This window comes from Bos mutus, chromosome 3 (genome assembly GCF_027580195.1).
Source record: "Bos mutus isolate GX-2022 chromosome 3, NWIPB_WYAK_1.1, whole genome shotgun sequence".
NCBI lineage: Eukaryota > Metazoa > Chordata > Mammalia > Artiodactyla > Bovidae > Bos > Bos mutus.
The window spans coordinates 26,335,447-26,356,171 of NC_091619.1; the positions used below are offsets into that span (position 1 = coordinate 26,335,447).

Consider the following 20,725-nt stretch of genomic DNA (forward strand, 5'->3'; position numbering starts at 1 on the left):
TAGACAGCATATTAAAAAGCAGAGACTTTACTTTGCCAACAAAAGTCCATCTAGTCAAGGCTATGGGTTTTCCAGTGGTCATGTATGGATGTGAGAGTTGGACTGTGAAGAAAGCTGAGCACCGTAGAATTGATGCTTTTGAACTGTGGTGTTGGAGAAGACTCTTGAGAGTCCCTTGGACTGCAAGGAGATCCATCCACCCAGTCCATCCTAAAGGAGATCAGTCCTGGGTGTTCATTGGAAGGACTGATGTTGAAGCTGAAACTGCAGTACTTTGGCCACCTGATGCGAAGGGCTGACTCATTGGAAAAGACCCTGCTGCTGGGAAAGATTGAAGGCAGGAGGAGAAGGGGACGACAGAGGATGAGATGGTTGGATGGCATCATCGACTCAATGGACATGAATTTGAGTAAACTCTGGGAGTTGGTGATGGACAGGGAGGCCTGGCGTGCTGCAGTCCATGGGGTTGCAAAGTGTTGGACATGACTGAGTGACTGAACTGAACTGATTATGCATTTTAACAACAATCTTTTCAAATTTGTTTTGCAATATAATACGCTCCCTCAAAATTTAATGTGCCCAATTCAGTGGTTTTGAGTATGCTCCCAAGGTTTTACAACCATCACTACCTAATTCCAGAACATTTTGTCATTCCCTCCAAAAATCTCCATGTCTATTAACAGTCATTCTCCATTTCCCTCTCCCTCCTGTCCTTGGCAACACTAGAAACCCTAAATACTCTTCAGACAGAATACAACATCTTTAATACAGCCTCTCAAGTGGCCCAGAGAGAAAACAGTGATTTTGGGATTCGGGGCAAGGAGAGGGACAGTTGGAGGATGAGCGCTTAGTTTGCTGAAAGGACACCCTCTCTAGTGCTCTTCAGTGAGCTTATCAGCTTTTGCCTCAGCTTCTTCAGTGGGTCGCACCATATAGAGGCCCATTCTGGGAGATGGTCATATTCACCTGCCAAAATCTGCTGGTATCCTTTGATGATCTCCTTCGAGGTACCAGTTTCCGCATATGACAGGTAAAGACCTCGGCCGCATGGAATGCCTGAGAAAAGAAGAGCTGTATTTTCAGTGCACAGGACACAGTTCCTTCAGAAAGTTCATCTATACCCAAGACAGCAATGATGTTCTGGAGGGATTTGTAATCCTATAAATGGTAGCCCACTCTAGTATTCTTGCCTGGAGAATTCCATGTTCAGAGGAGCCTGGCAGGCTGCGGTTCATGGGGTCACAAAAAGTTGGACACGACTGAGTGACTAACACACACAGGATCATTTGCATGGAAACAATTAATAGTTGGGAATAATGTAAAGTGCTTGCCACACTACCTGGAATATGTTGAGGTTTCAATAAATTCTACCTATTATCATAATTGGGTTTCCCCCATGACTCAGAAGTAAAGAATCCACCTGCAATGGGGGAGATGCAGGTTTGATCCCTGGGTCAGGAAGATCCCCTGGAGAAGGAAATAGCAAACTACTCCAGTATTCTTGCCTGGAAAGTCCCATGGACAGGGGAGCCTAGCGGGCTACAGTCCTTGGAGTCACAAAAGACTCAGACATGACTTAGCAACTAAGCAGTAATAACAACAGTATCTTTTGCACCCCAGAGGCAACATCATAATGCTCATTGCCAACAATGGGATCCATAATGCAAGAGGTGGAGTCCAGAGAATCCATAGCTGGATAGATGCCCAGCTCAGCAATAACATGGGACAGCACAGTGGTGCACGTCCACATGGGCAAAAGTAGTGGCAGGGACAGGGCCAGTCAAGTAATCAGCAGGCATGTAGATAGCCTTAGAGATGTGATAGATCCCTTTTGGGTGATGGTTATTCTTTCCTGCATGGTGCCCGTGTCAGTGGCCAGGGTAGGCTGATAACCCACTGAAGAAGGGCTTCTGCCCAATAAAGCCAATACCTCTGAGCCAGCCTGGGTGAAACAAAAGATGGTATCAATAAGCAACAATACATCTTGACCTTCTTGGTCTCTGAAGTATTCAGCTACAGTCAACACAGTCAGAGTTGCCAACTCGAGCACCAGGCAGTTCATTCATTTGATCACATATCAGTGCTACCTTGGAGGTAGAATTTTTTAAGTTGGCATCACCAGACTCAGTCATTTCATGGTAGAAGTCATTATCCTCTTGCATCCTCTCACCAACACCAGCAAACACAGAGTACCCACCACAGGCTTAACAACATTGTTGATTAACACTATGATAAGTACTGTCTTGCCAATTCCAGCACCAACAAAATGCTCAATTTTGCCACCTTTGGCATAGGGAGCCAGCAGATCCACAATCTTTATACCAGTAACCAGAATTTGCTGCTCAACACTCATCTCTATGAATTCAGGAGCTTCAGCACGAATAGCTACAAATTGTTTGGTTTTTATGGGACCCCGGTCATCAAAGATTCTCCAGTGACATTCACAAATCTACCCAAGGTCTCAGGGCCAACAGGAATTTTGATTGATGTACCAGAATCCAGGACATTCTGGCCTCTAACCATGCTTTCCATACCATCCATGGCAATGGTCCTTATTGTTCTCTCACTCAAAGACTGGGCCATCTCCAAAACCAGCTTGGTCTCCCTGCCTTGCACTTCCAGGGCATTTAGGATGGGTGGCAGCTCCTCACCAAATTGGACATCTATCACTGCACCAATGACAGCCACCATTGCCCAGTGGTGGCACATGCCTTTGGCAATGGAAGTGTTTGGTCAGCATAATCTCTGGCAGCCTGGAGCACTACTGAGGTGATCCTCAGAAAGAGCTGGGCTTGTGGTAGCCGTGCTGAAGGGCTGAATCCCCACAAGGACCCTGAGGCCCAGGTAGCAGCCACACAACCCTTGAGTCCCAGCAGAGTGGTGCCTGGGTGGAGACTACTTATCTATTAATTTCTATCTCTATGAATTTCCCTACTTTAGACATTTCAGATAAGTGAACTCACATAATATGTAGACTTTTGTGTCTGACTTTTTCACTTAGTATGTTTTCAAGGCCCATGCATATTACAGCATGTATTAATGCTTCAGTCCTTTTTATCACTGAATAACCCATTGTATGGCTATACTGCTTTGTATATCCACTGTATGGATGTATCATTTTGTTTATTCATTCATCAACTGATAGATATTTGCAGCTTCTACTTTTGGTCTATTATTATAATGCCACTATGAACATTTGTGTATAAGTTTTTGTGTTGACATGTTTTCAGTTCTCCTGGATATTTGCCTCTAAATGGTATTCCTACTTTCTCCACTTACTAATCAATGCTTGTTATTATCTGTCTTTTTGATTATAGCCATCCTAGTGGATACAAAATGGTATCTCATTGTGATTTTGATTTTCATTTATATAATGACTAATGATGTTGGACATCTTTTCATGAGCTTATTGCCCATTTGCACATCTCTTCCAGAGTAGTTTCTATTCAAATTCATTTTTTATTGGATTATTTGTCTTTTATCCTTGAATTATGTATTGTTTATAGACACTGAATATAATCTCTTAGCAGATATATGATTTGCACGTATTTTCTCTAATCCTCTGAGTTGTCTTTTACTTTCTTGATGGCGTCCTTTGAGGTATGAAAATTTTAAATTTTGATGAAGTCTAATGTTTTTTGTGTATGTTTGTGCTTTGGTGATGCTAAAAAATGATTATATAATCCAAATCACAAAAGCTTACACCTATGCTTTCTTTTATTGTTTTAGCTCTTACATTGAGGTCTATAATCCATTTCCACTTAATTCCATATATTTTTTAAGGTAAGGGGTTCAACTTCATTCATTCCACGTGACTATCTAGTTGTCTTAGCACCCTTTGTGGAAGATAATTCTTTACACATTGAATTGTTTGGGCATCCTTGTTCTCTGACATAAATGCAAGAGTTTATTTCTCTCCCATCAGTTCTATTCCGTTGATCAGTATGTGTTTCGTTATGCCAAAATCACACTGTCTTGATTACTGTAGATCTATAGAGAGTCTTCCAGAGAAGGCAATGGCACCCCACTCCAGTACTCCTGCCTGGAAAATCCCATGGAAGGAGAAGCCTGGTAGGCTGCAGTCCATGGGGTCGCTGAGGGTCAGACACGATTTGATCGACTTCACTTTCACTTTTCACTTTCATGCATTGGAGAAGGAAATGGCAAGCCACTCCAGTGTTCTTGCCTGGAGAATCCCAGGGACGGGGGAGCCTAGTGGGCTGCCGTCTAGGGGGTCACACAGAGTCGGACACGACTGAAGTGACTTAGCAGCAGCAGCATACAGAGTCTTCAGATCAGGAAGTATGAGTCTTCTAACTTTGTTCTTTTTAAAGATTGTTTTGGCTATTTTGGATCCCTAGATTTCCATATAAATTTAGGAACAGCTTGTTAATATCTGGTAAAAAAAAAAAAAGGCAGCTGAGATTTTAATAGAATATGTCACATCTGTAAATAAGTTTGGGGGAGTATTGCTCTCTTAACAACCTTAAATCTTCTGATCCATGAACATGGGATTGACCTGTTTATTTAGGTCTTTAATTTCTTTTAAAAATGTTTTGTATTTTCCACTTTATAAATCTTCCACTTTTTCTATTTCTCTGCAAACAAATTAAAGACTGATGGAATTTATTTTTTAGTTAACAACTGAGAAGATTTTTTCATATTTGTAAGATAGAATGAGTGAGGTAGAAAGACAGATGCAGGGGGAGACTAAGAATGAGGCTAGAGCTATTATGGTGAATCTCAAGTTCAGTGCTTGGGTGCCTGACAATGTCAAGGCAAAGTGAGACTATTTCAGTGCCACAAAGGCAGAGTGCAGACTTCAGGCTGCGAGTATCCAGCTCTGACAGTAAGAGTCGGAGTGAGGCAAGAAAGGCCTTTCACACACTTCAAATATCCCTCATGGTTCATCCTTTCAACAGTGATCTCTCGGGGGAATGTTAATAGTTCCATGAATTTCTCTGTTCTATAATCACCTGAATTCTGTCACAAATAATATGGGTTGGGAATGTTTCCTCCAGCTCTTCATGACCTGCCAAGCTGCAAAAAGCCATTGATGCCAAAAGTCCTCATTTAATCAAGCAAATACCAGTCCAGGAATGGCCCGCCTTTCGTTTCAGTGTGCTCTGGCAAAGGCAAGGAAGACAAGAGTGACTGGGGAAAAAATAGCAGCAGGGACTCACTTGAGTCTGAAACTGAGCTGTGGAAAAAAAAAAAAAAAGAGAGAGAGAGAAATCCCCTTGGAAAGAATGGGAAAGAATCCACATAAAAGATTTTATTGCTTATGACAAACGCCTGTTGCTCACATAAATTTCTAGAAAGCATGCTCATATGATAAATATGCAATATATATGTGTGTGTTTACACACACATACACACACGCACACAACCTGACTTATTGACTAGGCTGCATTTATAGTATGCTCCCAAGAAGAAAATGTTTATTTCAGTCTAAACATCTTTAAATGCAAATGGAAAAACAATTTCAGGAATCAGTTTTTCTGAAGTGGACTCTCAGTCCCTCACTGTCTCATTCGGGATAATTCTACCATCATAAACTAGAGCAGATATTCATATTTAATGTAATTTACAGATGTTTTACTTCTCAGCCTACCAGGATCTTTTTGCTACCACTCTTTTAAGGACTGGTGCTTCATAAGATACTCAAGATATTTTATATTTATTACATCATTTATCTTCCCAGTCTTCTTGGAAATAGATAAAAAGAGGGCAGACAAGGTAAGAAGAGGGTTTATTCTCCCCATTATACAGATGAGAAAGCAGACATGCGGAAGGAAATGGACTTTCATTCCTTCATCAGTTATTTATTGACAGCCATCAGGCTCTGCCTCTAGATGCGGTGGTTACAGTAAGCTGTTTTGATCCCTCTTCTCGTGACTTTTAGTCTTACGGATTGCTGTTTTCAAAAGCATATCTGATCTTGTGGCTTCTCTGTTTAAGTTATTTTTGGGGTTTTCCACAGATTTTAGAACAAAGACTAAAAATCTCATCCTGGCTTGCAGTGTTTACATGGGCCTACCTCATATCGACTAATACTAGCCTCATCTACTGTCTGCCTGCATACCCACTACAGCTTAAATGTTTTTATTTTTTGAGAGAATATGTTTATTAGTTGTCATTTTTATTTTTTAATCAAAGTTTAAAAGTATTTACTTCAAAGAATTGATATTTTAATAGTCTTGTTATAAAGAATAGCAGTCCCCTTTTTTCCCAGACTCATTCACTTTTAAGTCTTCGGTCAGTTCTTTTGATATTTATTTTCTTATCTCTCAATAGCATTTGTGTATTGCTACTTCTCCACTTTTTAGTGCTGAGCACTCTCTGTTGACTTCATACTGAGCGATCAGTTCAGTTCAGTTCAGTCGCTCAGTCGTGTCCGACTCTTTGATATGAGGCTTTAATTTTATCCCCATGCCTAGCTCCATATACATTTTGCTCCCACCACTACAGGCTATCAGGAGTTCTCATTCTAAGTCCAGATTTTATAATCAAAAGCAGACTTTATGTGCTCTAAATTACAGCATAATGTTATATTTATTTGTTCCTTGTTCAGACATATCTAAGTAGAAGGCTCAGTTCAGGGAGCAGGAGGCCAGGAGGGGAAAGGAAAATGAAAGACTGTAACTAGTTTAATGGCTTTTTTCACCAGAAGGAATCTTAGGAACCATTTCTTCCTCTCTTTTAACTTCAGAAATATTGTTACCTAGGTTCATGGTCACGTGGCATGTGGATGACAGAGGACCAGCAGGTGGTTCTGCTCACTGTTTCTAGTGCTCTTTGACACTTGCCATGCTGTAAACAAACTTTTTTTTTGGCTGTGCTGGGTCTTCGTTGCTGCTCGAGCTTTTCTCTACTTGTGGCGAGCTGGGCTACTCTGCAGTTGCAGTGCACAGGCTTCTTACTGCAATGGCTTCTCTTACTGCAGAGCATGGGCTCTAGGGCATGCAGGCTCCAGTAGTTATGATGTGTGGGCTCAGTATTGGCAGCTCCCAGGCTCTAGAGCACAGGCTCAATAATTGTGGTGCCTGGGCTTAATTGCTCCACAGCATGTGGGATCTTCCTGGACCAGGGGTCAACCCTGCATCTCCTGCATTGGTAAACAGATTCTATAGTTCTGCTGCTGCTGCTGCTGCTAAGTCGCTTCAGTCATGTCCGACTCTGTGCGACCCCATAGATGGCGGCAGCCCACTAGGCTGCCCTGTCTCTGGGATTCTCCAGGCAAGAACACTGGAGTGGGTTGCCATTTCCTTCTCCAAAGCATGAAAGTGAAAAGTGAAAGTGAAGTCACTCAGTCGTGTCCGACTCTTAGTGACCCCATGGACTGCAGCCTACCAGGCTCCTCCATCCATGGGATTTTCCAGGCAAGAGTACTGGAGTGGGGTGCCATTGCCTTGGCTCTGAGCCACCAGGAAAGCCCTATAACCAAACTTTTAACTAAGATGAATTTAGGACTGGTCTTGGAGTATCAGGAAATTTAAGCTGTTTGCTTCTGTGCATGTGTGTGCTTAGTCGTATCCGACTCTTTGCAACCCCATGGACTGTAGCCCACTAGGCTCCTCTGTCTGTCTGCCTAACAGTCAATAAATGCTTTTGTTTCATTTCAGATATTAGACCCTGCTCTCAGCTGGGAACCTGGGGCCTCTGTATACCTCAGAGGAGCTGTCAAAGGCTGCTGAACCTCTGGTTTGCTCTTTTGTTCAGTTTTATTCTTCCCCAGAAAAAGAATAAAATTAGTTTCAGAAATGTTGGGAGAAGACATTGTATATTTAACACTACGGGAAAAATCATGGCAACTTGAGTTCATCTTTCATTCATTACTCTGAGAATATTCAGTTTAAGGGGAAGAGATAACTAAACACCTGCATATCTTTATAACCAGTCCTGTAATGAAATCAGAAAACAAACCTGTTGACAAGAAAACGCATCTTTAGGGGTGACTGCTCATCTCTTTCTGCACCTCTAGGTCAAGTGTTAGTGTCAGTATGTTTGAGATTCTGCTGTATCCTGTCTTCTTAAACACCATTGGACTCAAAATTTTCCACCCTCACTATTGTTTCAAATATTTCATTGCTCAATAAAGGGTAATAAAGAAGAAAGATGGGATTAAAGGGAGTACTGAGAGGGGAGGAAAGAGACAGGAAATATTAGACTAGCATCTGAATGGTCAAGCCACTCAAGATGGCAGCTCTCTTGCTCTCTGTACATCCCCTGCTTGACCAGTCCCTGCTTCATTAACATCCTACTCACCTGGCCTTCCCTCATAATCACAGAGCCTAATCAGTACTTGCCCTCAGACCCAGCAATGATGGTTCTAATCTTTAGATCAAAACCATCTCCACTATGATAGCAGTGAAGGGCATCTTCCTCTGTGGGCTTCCCTGGTAACAGACTGTCAATCTGACTGTCAATTCCACTTATAACTGAAAACACGCACACACTACCCTCCCTATCCCCCTACCCCTACCCTACCATGGAGCAAAGCCTGCTGCCATGTCTTGCCTGCAATTGGCCACACACAGTCAGATGTTGTTCCAGGACCTGGCTTCATACATGTAAGATTGCCCCATCCATTAAACCACTGATGTCTCTGTCACTGACTCCAGGCTTTTTGGTCTTGAGGATAAGCAAGTATAGGGCTTGCAGGCTTGTGGGATGTAGCCCAACAGCACCCAAATTATCTTAGACCTTTCACTAGTCACTTAATAAATGTTATTCAATTGAATAATGGTAATAGTCTTGTAAGGTAATAACCATTATTCTGCTTCATAGATGAGGAAGTGGAGGCTCAAAGAGGTTAAATTGTCCACCGTCGCACAGCTGTGTTATTCAAGTAGACTTTAGTCAAGCTTTCCTTGGTTCTGTAGCCTATCCTTTTTTTTTGTTGTTGTTGCATTATTGACTACAGTGGTGGTAGTTTAGTCACTAAGTCCTATCTGACTCTTGTGACCCCAAGGATTCTGTCCATGGGATTTCCCAGGCAAGAATACTGGAGAGGCTTGCCATTTCCTTCTCTAGAGGATATTCCCAACCCAGGGATCAAATCCAGGTCTCCTGCATTGCAGGCAAATTCTTTACCACTGAGTCACCAAGGAAGCTCTTTATTGATTCTTCAGGGCTGCTAAACAAATTACCACCACACTCAGTTGGCTTAAAGCAACAAAAATGTATTATCTCACAAGTTCTATGAGTCAAGGGTCTGGGTGCAGCTAGACTGGGTGCTTCTGACTCAGGGTCTCTCCCAAGGCTGCAGTCAAGGTTTGGGCTGGGGGCTGCCAGCATATCCAGGCTCACTCACATGGCTGTTGGTAGGTCTCACGTTCTCATTGGCTGTTGGCAGGAGACATACATTTTTGCCATGGGGACCTCCCCACAAGGGCAGCTCACGGCATGGCAGCTGGCTCCTCCAGGGTGAGTAATTGAGAGTGAGAGAGAACACTGGAGACTGAAGCCACTGTCTTTTTATAACTTATCTTGAGATAACATGCCATCACTTCTCCTGTGTTCTTGTCTGTAGAAATGAGTCAGTGAGTCCAACCAATGATGCTGTGAAAGTAGTGTACTCAAAATGCCAGCAAATTTGGAAAACTCAGCAGTGGCCACAGGGCTGGAAAAGGTCAGTTTTCATTCCAGTTCCAAAGAAAGGTAATGCCAAAGAATACTCAAACTACCACACAATTGCACTCATCTCACACACTAGTAAAGTTATGCTCAAAATTCTCCAAGCCAGGCTTCAGCAGTACATGAGCCGAGAACTTCCAGATGTTCAAGCTGGTTTTAGAAAAGGCAGAAGAACCAGAGATCAAATTACCAACATTCGCTGGATCATCGAAAAAGCAAGAGAGTTCCAGAAAAACATCTACTTCTGCTTTATTGACTATGTCAAAGCCTTTGACTGTGTGAATCACAATAAACTGGAAAATTCTTAAAGAGATGGGAATACCAGACCACCCAGCCTTCCTCTTGAGAAAACTGTATGCAGGTCAAGAAGCAACAGTTAGAACTGGACAAGGAACAACAGACTGGTTCCAAATAGGAAAAGGAGAACGTCAAGGCTGTATATTGTCACCCTGCTTATTTAACTTCTATGCAGAGTACATCATGAGAAATACTAGGCTGGAAGAAGCACAAGCTGGAATCAAGATTGCTGGGAGAAATATCAATAACCTCAGATATGCAGATGATGCCACCTTATGGCAGAAAATGAAGAATACTTAAAGAGCCTCTTGATGAAACTGAAAGAGGAGAGTGAAAAAGTTCATTTAAAGCTCAACATTCAGAAAACTGAGGTCATGGCATCTGGTCCCATCACTTCATAGCAAATAGATGGAGAAATAATGGAAACGGTGACAGACTTTATTTTGGGGGACTCCAAAATCACTGCAGATGGTGATTGCAGCCATGAAATTAAAAGATGCTTACTCCTTGGAAGAAAAGCTATGACCAACCTAGACAGCATATTAAAAAGCAGAGACTTTACTTTGCCAACAAAGGTCCGTCTAGTCAAGGCTATGGTTTTTCTAGTGGTCATGTATGGATGTGAGAGTTGGACTGTGAAGAAAGCAGAGCGCCAAAGAATTGATGCTTTTGAACTGTGGTGTTGAAGAAGAGTCTTGAGAGTCCCTTGGACTGCAAGGAGATCCAACCAGTCCATCCTAAAGGAAATCAGTCCTGAATATTCATTGGAAGGACTGATGCTGAAGCTGAAGCTGAAACTCCAATACTTTGGCCACCTGATGTGAAGAACTGACTCATTTGAAAAGACCCTGATGCTGGCAAAGATTGAAGGCAGGAGGAGAAGGGGACGACAGAGGATGAGGTGGTTGGATGGCATCACCGACTCAATGGACAGGAATTTGAATAAACTCTGGGAGTTGGTGATGGGGAGGGAGGCCTGTTATGCTATAGTCCATGGGGTCGCAAAGAGTCAGACAAGACTGAGCAACTGAACTGATGATCAAGTAGAGGGGGTTATACAAAGACATGAATACCACAAAGTAGAGGTCACTGGGCGTCCAATAGAAATCATCTCTCTGAACTTGATTTTAAGTCCTAAGATATTCTTTGCTTTACAAAAATTATTTATATTTAAACTTCTGCTTAAGTAAAACCAAACATTCTATCTGTGTTTAGCATCTCTCATGAACTTTTCTTTATTGTAAATTTTTTAGGAAAGAATTTGAGAGAAGTTACATGCAACTTTAAAACAGGCAGTTCAAAGATTGAAAAATGTAATTCTGTTTGTATGTGTGTATGTATGTGGATATATACGCATAGACACATATATACATATATATATATATATAACAATATTAAAATGTTCTTTTCATGCTGGTTTCAATTTTTAAAATATAAGAATAAAATAAAGAGAATGATAAATAACAGTGATAAGCAGCATCTGGCACAATGTCCATTACTTTTACACAAGTATTATTTTGCAAAGATTTCTATATTGTGCAATTTGGATGAGAACCAAAAGAAATATCTTTGTGGTCCCTGATCCATGCTATGTGAGCATCTGTTCCCTTCTAAGTAATGTCTAATTAATGTTCAGAATTAGCTAAGAATGCTTACTGAATATATACTAGGAACAGAGTCCAGTCCTTCATTCTGGTGAGCAGTTGGTAAAGTTCCTTTTTTTATTTCTGAAATATCTGAAGCTCCAAGGCCCTAATGGGGAAAGGCAGGATGGATAGATAGCAGGCAACTTGAACAAGGCCCTAGGGTCCCAGAGACCTCACTTCAAAACCTCTTCTGCTGGAGGTTCTTGGGCAAATGGTCTTGTCTGAAACAACACCCACCCACCTAAGAGGGCAGCTGTGAGAAGAGGCAATGTGTTCAGGTGGTTTAGGCTCCATGTGCTCAGTCTATGTCTGAAAGCCAGACTGGGTTCATCTCCTGGCTCTACCACTTAACTATGGAAAAGCCCTTAACCTCTCTGCTCCGCCTCACCATCTGAAAAGTGGCCATATGATGGCATCTACATCATTGTACTGTTGGGAGAATTATGTGCATTAATATGTGCAAAGCTCTTGCCAAGGATGAGCCAAGGACAAATGAAGTCATTTGTGTAAAAGCCCTATCCCAGCACCTGGCATTAGGTAAGAAAATTAATAAATTTTTAAACATTTAATTTCTTCATCTATAATATGGGGGTATTGATGGGCTTCCGTCTATGGGGTTGCACAGAGTCAGACATGACTGACACGACTTAGCAGCAGCAGCAATACCTATCTTATAGAGTTCTATTTTTTCTGGATAGTAGAAATTAAAAAAAAAATGTTATTGAAGTATAATTTACAGTGTTATGTTAATTTCAGGTATACAGCACAATGATTCTTTTCCCATATAGGTTATTACATAATACTGAGTATAGTTCACTGTGCTATACAGTAGGCCCTTATTGATTATCTATTTTATATACAGCAGTGTGTATATGTTACACCCAAGTTCCTGATTTACCACTCCCTTCCACCTTTCCCCTTTGGTAACCACAGCTTATTTTTCTATGTTTATGAGTCTGTTTCTATTTTGAAATAAATTAATTTGTATCTTTTTTTAGATTCCACATGTAAGTGATATCATATGGTATTTGCCTTTGTCTGGCTTATTTCACTTAGTATGATAATCTCTAGGTTATCCATGTAGCTGTAAATGGCATTATTTCATTCTTTTTTATGGCTTAGTATAGAGTTCTCTTATAGAGTTCTTATGAACATAAAATTATATGTGTGTGTGTGTGTGTGTATGAAAGTCTTTCTGTCATGTTTGACTCTTTGCGACCCAGGACTATAACCTGCCTAGCTCCCCTGTCAGAGAAGGTAATGGCACCCCACTCCAGTACTCTCGCCTGGAAAATCCCATGGACGGAGAAGCCTGGTGGACTGCAGTCCATGGGGTCGCTACGAGTCGGACATGACTGAGCAACTTCACTTTCACTTTTCACTTTCATGCATTGGAGAAGGAAATGGCAACCCACTCCAGTGTTCTTGCCTGGAGAATCCCAGGGATGGTGGAGCCTGGTGGGCTGCTGTCTATGGGGTCGCACAGTTGGACACGACTGAAGCGACCTAGCAGCAGCAGCAGCTCCCCTGTGCACGGGATTCTCCAGGCAAGAATTCTGGAGTGAGTTTCTATTTCCTTCTCCAGGGGATATTCCCAACCAGGGATCAAACCTGGGTCTTCTGCATAGGCAGATGGATTCTTTACCATCTGAACCACCAGGTAGACCATATATATGGGTTGTATATACATGTGTGTCTATATGTATATGTATATGTATGAAGTGAAGTGAAGTGAAGTCGCTCAGTCGTGTCCAACTCTGTGACCCCATGCACTGTAGCCTACCAGGCTCCTCCATCCATGGGGTTTTCCAGGCAAGTGTACTGGAGTGGGTTGCCATTTCCTTCATATATATATATATATATATATATATATATATAAACATCTAATGGTTTGTGATCCAAATAAGGACTTAGTGAAAATGAAAGTCACTCAGTCGTGTCCGATTCTTTGTGACCCCATGGACTATATACTCCATGGAATTCTCCAGGCCAGAATACTGCAGTGGGTAGCCTATCCCTCCTCCAGGGGATCTTCCCAACCCAGGGATCGAACCCAGGTCTCCTGCATTGCAGGCAGATTCTTTACCAAGTGAGATATCAGGGAAGCCCCAAGGACTTAGGAAATGGTAGCTATTATTATTAGGAATTCACAAACAATTACAGAGCTGCCAATACGTGGGAGTTGGGGATGTCAAATAATTCAGTGTAAAACCTCTCTCAAGCCAGGAGGTAAATCTCTCAGCTCTAAGCGGTGTTGTGCTCCAAGATGACTAAAAGATTTCCTTTTAGCTTGGGTAGCGGTTTCTGGAGTTCCTTTGGGGCAGCATATGTACAGGGAATTGTAAGTCTGAGAATGGTATTCTTCTGGTTTCTGCTTGGTATTTTAATTGGCATATTAAGTTTCTTATCTACGTCTTTTTTGTGTTTTTAATAATATCCCTTTGTGGTTGCAGACTGAGTGCAGAAAGAATGTATTAGAAGGAGCTAGTAGAGATAAATGCTGTCCACACGCTGAGAGCCTGGAGCTCTGGGATCATTGGGTTCCAGATGGGGGGACTGGCTGTCAACCCTGTGAGCTGTTTCCGGAGGGCCTGGCTCATGGTGTGATGAGAAGGGAAGGCTTGAGGGCACCCGAAGAAAGGCCTGCTGAAATTCTTTTGCCTGCTTTCTCAAGGACTACCACTGTGCCTTAGCCCCTCTCTTGAGAACCCCACTCAAGAACGCTTGATGTCTTGAACCTCTCTTTGCAGGCAGAGAGGGATATTTCGTAGGTAGCACCAGCTTGGGTAGAAAAGAATGCATTTCTCAAAAACATAACCCTGTCTATGACCCTGCTAACGATAACCACAAACCAAGGGGAAAGAAAAGCATTTGAAAGCTAGTTCTGGGAAGCAGATCGCCCCCTGACCTCCTCCCCAGAGCCAGAGCTCTGAGTATCAGACTGAAGGCAAACATACCACAGAACAAGACAGTGGGAGACACCGCTTCATGACTAATTGGCTTTAGGAACACAGGATAAAGGAAAAACATATAAACAACTCTTGAGCTTTGAAAATAAATACTACTAAGGACCATGGATTGCTCATATAATTTCGTTTTTATTAGAAATACCAAACTCAGTGACCGTCTCTGTCCCACCCTAATGCAGAGTTCATTAGGGGTGTATCATCTCTAATGATAATCTTCAACTATATTAGAAATTTTATTTGTTTTTCTGGTCCCTCTTTCATTTCTTCTTACCTGAAAGCTTCAGAGAAGAAGTCTCGTTAGAGTTCACTTGGCAATATTTTATGGATCTTAAATCAATTTCATAGAAGTCCTAACTTTTATCACCTTTCAAATGGTATTAACTTGGCTTTAAACTCGTAAGAGGATCTCAAAGGATAAGTTCCTGGTATCTGTTATCAACACCCTGTTTGGGGATTAGTCCTGTGTTTTCATGTGGGATAGAAACATATCCGGATAATTCTCCTGAGCTTCACTTGTTGAAATTTGACATTTGTCCTATCACTTAATTATGGCTCAGCTCCCAGAAAGCTTTGCTGTCACCTCTGAGACAGCTGCGTGCCCCTCCCCCATAGCACATACACTCAGTCCAGTCCAAATCCACCCTTCAGCTAAAATAACAAAAATAAAACAAAAAACAAAGCTAATGACAAAATACAGAGTGGAAATCCTTCATCTTGAAAGGCTCTCTCAGCTTTGTGTGGCTTGGAGCTGTTAGCCACAGGGAGATCAAAAGATTGGATTTGGGTTTCTCTGTCTTGGTAGGACTTCCGAATCCCTGTCCCACCCTACCTCCTGGCTTCTCCCTCCAACCCAGCATTTTAGCTTTCCTCACTGTCACTTTGTCTTACTGAATCCCAGGAGTACCTTTTTCTAGGGAGCCTTTGCCACCTTAAATGTTGCCAAAACAGAACCTGTCACTTTAGACTTCTTAGAACTTTAGAACTTCACAATTGTGTGTAGAAAGAGAACTGGAATTAGTGGCAAAGACCTTCTCTCTGTGTGTTTCCTCACGCGAGATTTGCAACTTGAAAAGATCATTCTTCCATGTTATAATCCTTATTCTACTATCATCGAGGTTTTTCTCTCTGTGTACAGTAACCAGCTGAGTGTTACCCAGTAGGTGCTGGTATGGATAAAAATGAGCTCTTTGGGGTCGGGGAGACTGTTCTTATTTGTAGCATTTGGCGATTTCCTTGATTTATAATATCCAGCTTGATTGATTTCAAGATACCAAAGTGAAGTCACTGAGCAAAGATTTGGGAAGAAATGCACGCCACCAGCTCCACCTGCAGTGTGTCTGCTCCAGCACAGGGTTGGGGGAAGGCTGGGGAAGGCTGGTAGAGCAAGCAGTACTTGAACTTGAATCTAGAAAGATGAGTAGGCATTTTCTGAATGGAGAGAGGCAAGGGAGAAGGCAAGAGGCAAGAATTTCTAGCAAAGAATATGCTATCAACACCGAGTTCACTCTGCTCTCTGCATGACAGACCAATAAACTGAGGTGTCGAGGCTAGGAATACGACTTTATTCCAAAATCTGGTTTCTCAGATGGCGCTAGTGGTAAAGAATCTGCCTGCCAATGCAGGAGATGCAACAGGCATGGGTTTCATCCCTGGGTCAGGAAGATCCCTTAGAGTAGGAAGTGGCAACCCACTCCAGTATTCTTGCCTGAAAAATTCCATGGACACAACGAGCCTGGTGGGCTACAGTCCATGGGGCCTCAGAGTCGGGCACAACGAGCATGCACACAGCAGCAGACCAAGAAGACTGCAGACTAGTGTCTCCAAACCCATCTCATTGAGGTCTGCATGCCCGTTTCTTTTATATAGCAGAAAGGGAAAGGAGGTAGGGAAGTAAAGTAAAAGACCATTATCTTGCAAAATTGGAGATGTGTTAATTTCTCCTTTCCTTCAGCCATTCAGATGGGCAGGGTTAGCTCCTTATGAGCTGAACTAAGTCATTTTAGTTTAACAGTCAGGCAGAGGGGTAAGGTTCTCTAAGGCAGGCTATTATGTATGATTATAATAATAAAAGCAATGAAAGGCAGAGATGAAAGTCAAAGAAACAGATCCAACATGTAGTCAGAATTGGCTCTTCTTGTTACAGGTGAACAACCTTTGCTGCATTCTAAGTGTTCATGGTGGAGCATGTACAGCAGGGATGGACTGAAGAAAAGACTCCCTCCAGCAAGTCGTCTTGGCTCTAGCAACGTCCTCCGTCATCTACATAATTCCTGGGATTAAATGTAATCTACAGTTTCCTCTCAAGACTATTAGTTCCAAACAGGACAGAAGATCCTCTCCAGCTGGATTCCTTTCAAAAAAAAGAGTAGTTTCAACTAATCCTTTGGTTACAATAGTCAGTGTCCTAGTGAAATAGTCATTATTCTAAGAGCCAACATCAATACGTTATTATTACCGAGAATGATCACACAACAGGGTGCCTCCAAGCCAAGAAAAAGGGAATTTTAGACTGAGAGGCTGTTAAAGGTCATGCTGTGATTTAGTTGCATAGGAAATGGAGAAAGTTTAAAGGGAAAGAGTGATGCATTGATTTGCGTCAAAATAAGAGCTTTGTGTAACAGGAACTATTTCAGAGTAGTCTAATTACCAACTGTCTCCATCACATTAGCTTGCCCTCCAAAACCTGCATTTCTTTGCTTGCATCTAAGGGCAATTCAGAGTATTGCTTCAACGCAAGAAGTTTATGATTCTGAACCTGGGCACTAGTAAGACTCATCACTCTCAGTGAAATCAACAAATATTTATTGAGGGGCATCTTGGCCCATGATACCAGGTTATCCTTATTCCTGGCACAGCAGCCCAGGGCTCTGAATGCCCCACTCTCCTCTGCTATCCCTGGATTTTTCAGGAAGAAGAAAGGGTGCTTCAAGAGATTTCTCATCAACTCTTTCCACTCCTGTCTCTTGACCTACACGGCAGGCTCCGAGGGTTAGAGATGCTCAGACATTATTTTTCTGGCTTCTTTCTCTTTTATGAGGATTTCCTACTCTAGCTTCTGTAATTCATTTAACTATTGTTTGTGTAACTTAACTATATTTAAACATATAATTTAATATAAGTAAATACAAAAATACTATAAATATAACTATAGGTTAACTATACTTTGTAACATGGACATGTTCTAGAGATTTTTTGGGTAATGGATACTTTAAAAATGAACCAGAAAAAGCCACCACAAATCAGGAGCACAAACTGAGTTTCTCCCTTAAGGTCTTTTTTTTTTAATGTCTGCTTTTTTTTTTTTTCAAACTATGGGAAAAATGCTAATTTTCTTACACAGGAAACTTTAACAATCCAATTACAGTGAGTAGTAAAAATAGTTTCCTAGTGGGAATTGTTAAGGATATTGAAATAAACCCCCCTGGTAACACCAAATATCAGTTAAAATTATATGGATAAATCAGGACAGTAAAATTTCTAATGAGAGGTAAAAATAAGAATTTGGAAGTCATATATTACCAAAGTCATCATTTTGGTAATGGTGCCTGGTCACTGATTATGACCTATGATGCCTAGGACCACTGCCTGGTCCTAGTGGCCAGCGTGGTTCTTTCCATGTTGTTTAAATAATGTCGTACCAGGATAAACATGAGATTAAGTTTAATATTAGCTTGCTGCTGCTGTCAACAGACAAACTTTTCAATGCTATTTCCCCTTCAGCTATTAAGTTGTTGCTCAGAAAATATCTGATAACCAAGAATGACCATCATAAAACTTCCTTCCCAAGCACAGTGAAGGGTATATTATTGTCAAGAAAACTATATCAATTTATATTAAATAAACAAAATCTTAAATTCTGAAAAATTGGCTCCAAAGGAGTTTGAATGAATGGAAGGCAACCCCAACTAGAAGCCCAGGCTCCGAGGCCTGGTCTCTTTTTGAGATCATCCTTGTCATCTTGTTTCAATTATTTAAGGCCAAGGGCCATCACACAAGCGTAGGGAGGAAGTCATTCTCTAGGGCGTGAAGCCTCTTCCTATCCCAGAGGTGGCCCTCGGCTCATCTCTCCCCATCTCAATTGTCCTGGAGAAAGGGTAGAACCAGGTCTTTTCCTATCATTTATTTCTAACTGGAGGATAATTACTTTACAATGTTGTGTTGGTTTCTGCCAGACGTCAATATGAATCAGTCACAGATATACATGTGTTCCCTGCCTCTTGAACCTCCTTCCCACCTCCCACCCCATCCCACCTCTCTAGGTTGTCACAGAGCACCAGGTTGAGCTCACTGTGTTATACAGCAACTTCCCATTAGCTAGGTATGCTACACATGGTAACGTACAAATTTTAATGCTGCTTTCTCATTTCGTCCCACCCTCTCCTGCCTGCACTATGTCCATAAGACTGTTCTCTATGTCCGAGTCTCTATTCCTGCCCTGCAAATAGGTTCATCAATACCATTTTTCTAGATTCCATAGATATGCATTAATATATGATATTTGTTTTTCTTTTTCTGACTTACTTCACTCTGTGTAATAGACTGTTGTAGAACTAGGTGTTAAGGGAGCTTTCCTTTGGGACATAACACACAGAGGAGGCCACACAGAACAGAAGGGTAAGCTGAATCATCAGAGGGCAGCCCTCACTGGTTAACTGAGCTGGTGGATTATTTAATCCCTCTGAACCTCACTGGCAAACTGGAGCTCATCATATTAGTATTTACCTTACAGATTGTTTGAAGGATTCAATGAAATAGGGATAAAGTGCCCAGCACAGAGTAGAATTCAGTCAACAATAGTGGCATTCACTGTACTTCAAAGCTACTCCTAATCCTCTCCAGAATAGCGTTTCTTCCTCTTCCCTCCCAGCAACGTTTCCTCCTCTATCCAAAAGGAGAGAGGAGTGATTGGCATTGCCTCTACTAGCATCATCACAGCAGGCCAACTACAATTGGAGGGTGAGGCTGAAGGAGAGGAATACCCCAATGAATGGAAACTGTAGCAACTTTTTGATTGCTGGAAGGAGCTGGCTCTTCGGAGGCCCAAGGTCACTTGGTGGGGCAGGAGGATCTGTCAGTGGACATGAGCTTAACCCAACAAAGAAGGGCCAGGTCTTACGCTCTGGGAGGACAGGCAGCCCCACCTTTACTAACAAGATGAAAACACATCCTGTAACTTTTTACCACTTGGCTGGGATGCAGAATTCTTGAATTGTCCAAAACCATCTATGCTACAAGCAGTGTACATTGCTGTTTGTATGTCTGCCTGCTCGCGTTTGCTTTCAATGTCTTAGCAGATTGGCTCTGGGTTCATGCTGCATGTTGTATTTGGCAAGAGGAGGTATTTTAATATCCTAGCTTGGCTAGAACTATCTCAATGCCGAGGAGTTCAGCTATTTTGAACAGGATAAAGTATTGCCTCAGGTCCCCACATAATCATAGCATAGAACAGTTCAACTTTAAACTTGCGTTATCTACCTTAGGAAATACTTGCTAAAATAGCCACATCTGGAGTAAGTCCCATAGGTTCCTGGAGCTCTGACCAACTCCTGGGCAAACCATGCGTATCAAAACACACTTGACGACTTATCTGCACTATCATCTGGGAAGCTGAAATTGATAGAGCATCCTTGTCCTTACCATAACCTTCCTCTGTATGTGTCTTTAATCCAGTACCTTAAATGGATGAGACTAGTGAAGACTGAACAGTTACCTTATTCCAAGTTTCTATGATTTCTGTTCAATCCAAAAAAGATATGTTCACCCACACAAATGGAGTAAGGCTAAATTTATTCATTCATTCACAAATACTTTATTGCATCCACTTGTACAGACACTTTGTCAGCACTGAGGCTACAGATGTGAATGGGCTAATCTCTGCCTGTAAGACTCACAGTCTAACAGAAGAGGCCATACTCCTGATAAGCCGAGGATACAGATAAGGCGATTGGTCAATTCCACAGGGACTGGAAACCAGGAAAGACTTTGTGGAAAAAATGACCTTTGTTCAGGGTTAAGACTTCAAATCAAGAAGTCTTGATTTCCAGTCTCCATAGACCTGAGCACGCCCCACCTGAACTCAGGACAATCCTAGCAGCAAATGACAATCAATCACACTGTGACAACTTTTCTTGCTTGAATTATCCTCATAGACTATTAGAATGACTCTCAAAATTG

At 41.9% G+C, this 20,725-nt stretch overlaps 1 pseudogene; it reads right to left on the reverse strand.

Moving 5' to 3' along the window:
• Positions 1-872: 872 nt before the first annotated feature.
• Positions 873-20,725, reverse strand: part of LOC102287759 (ATP synthase subunit beta, mitochondrial-like) — a 38,772-nt pseudogene continuing 18,919 nt past the window's right edge.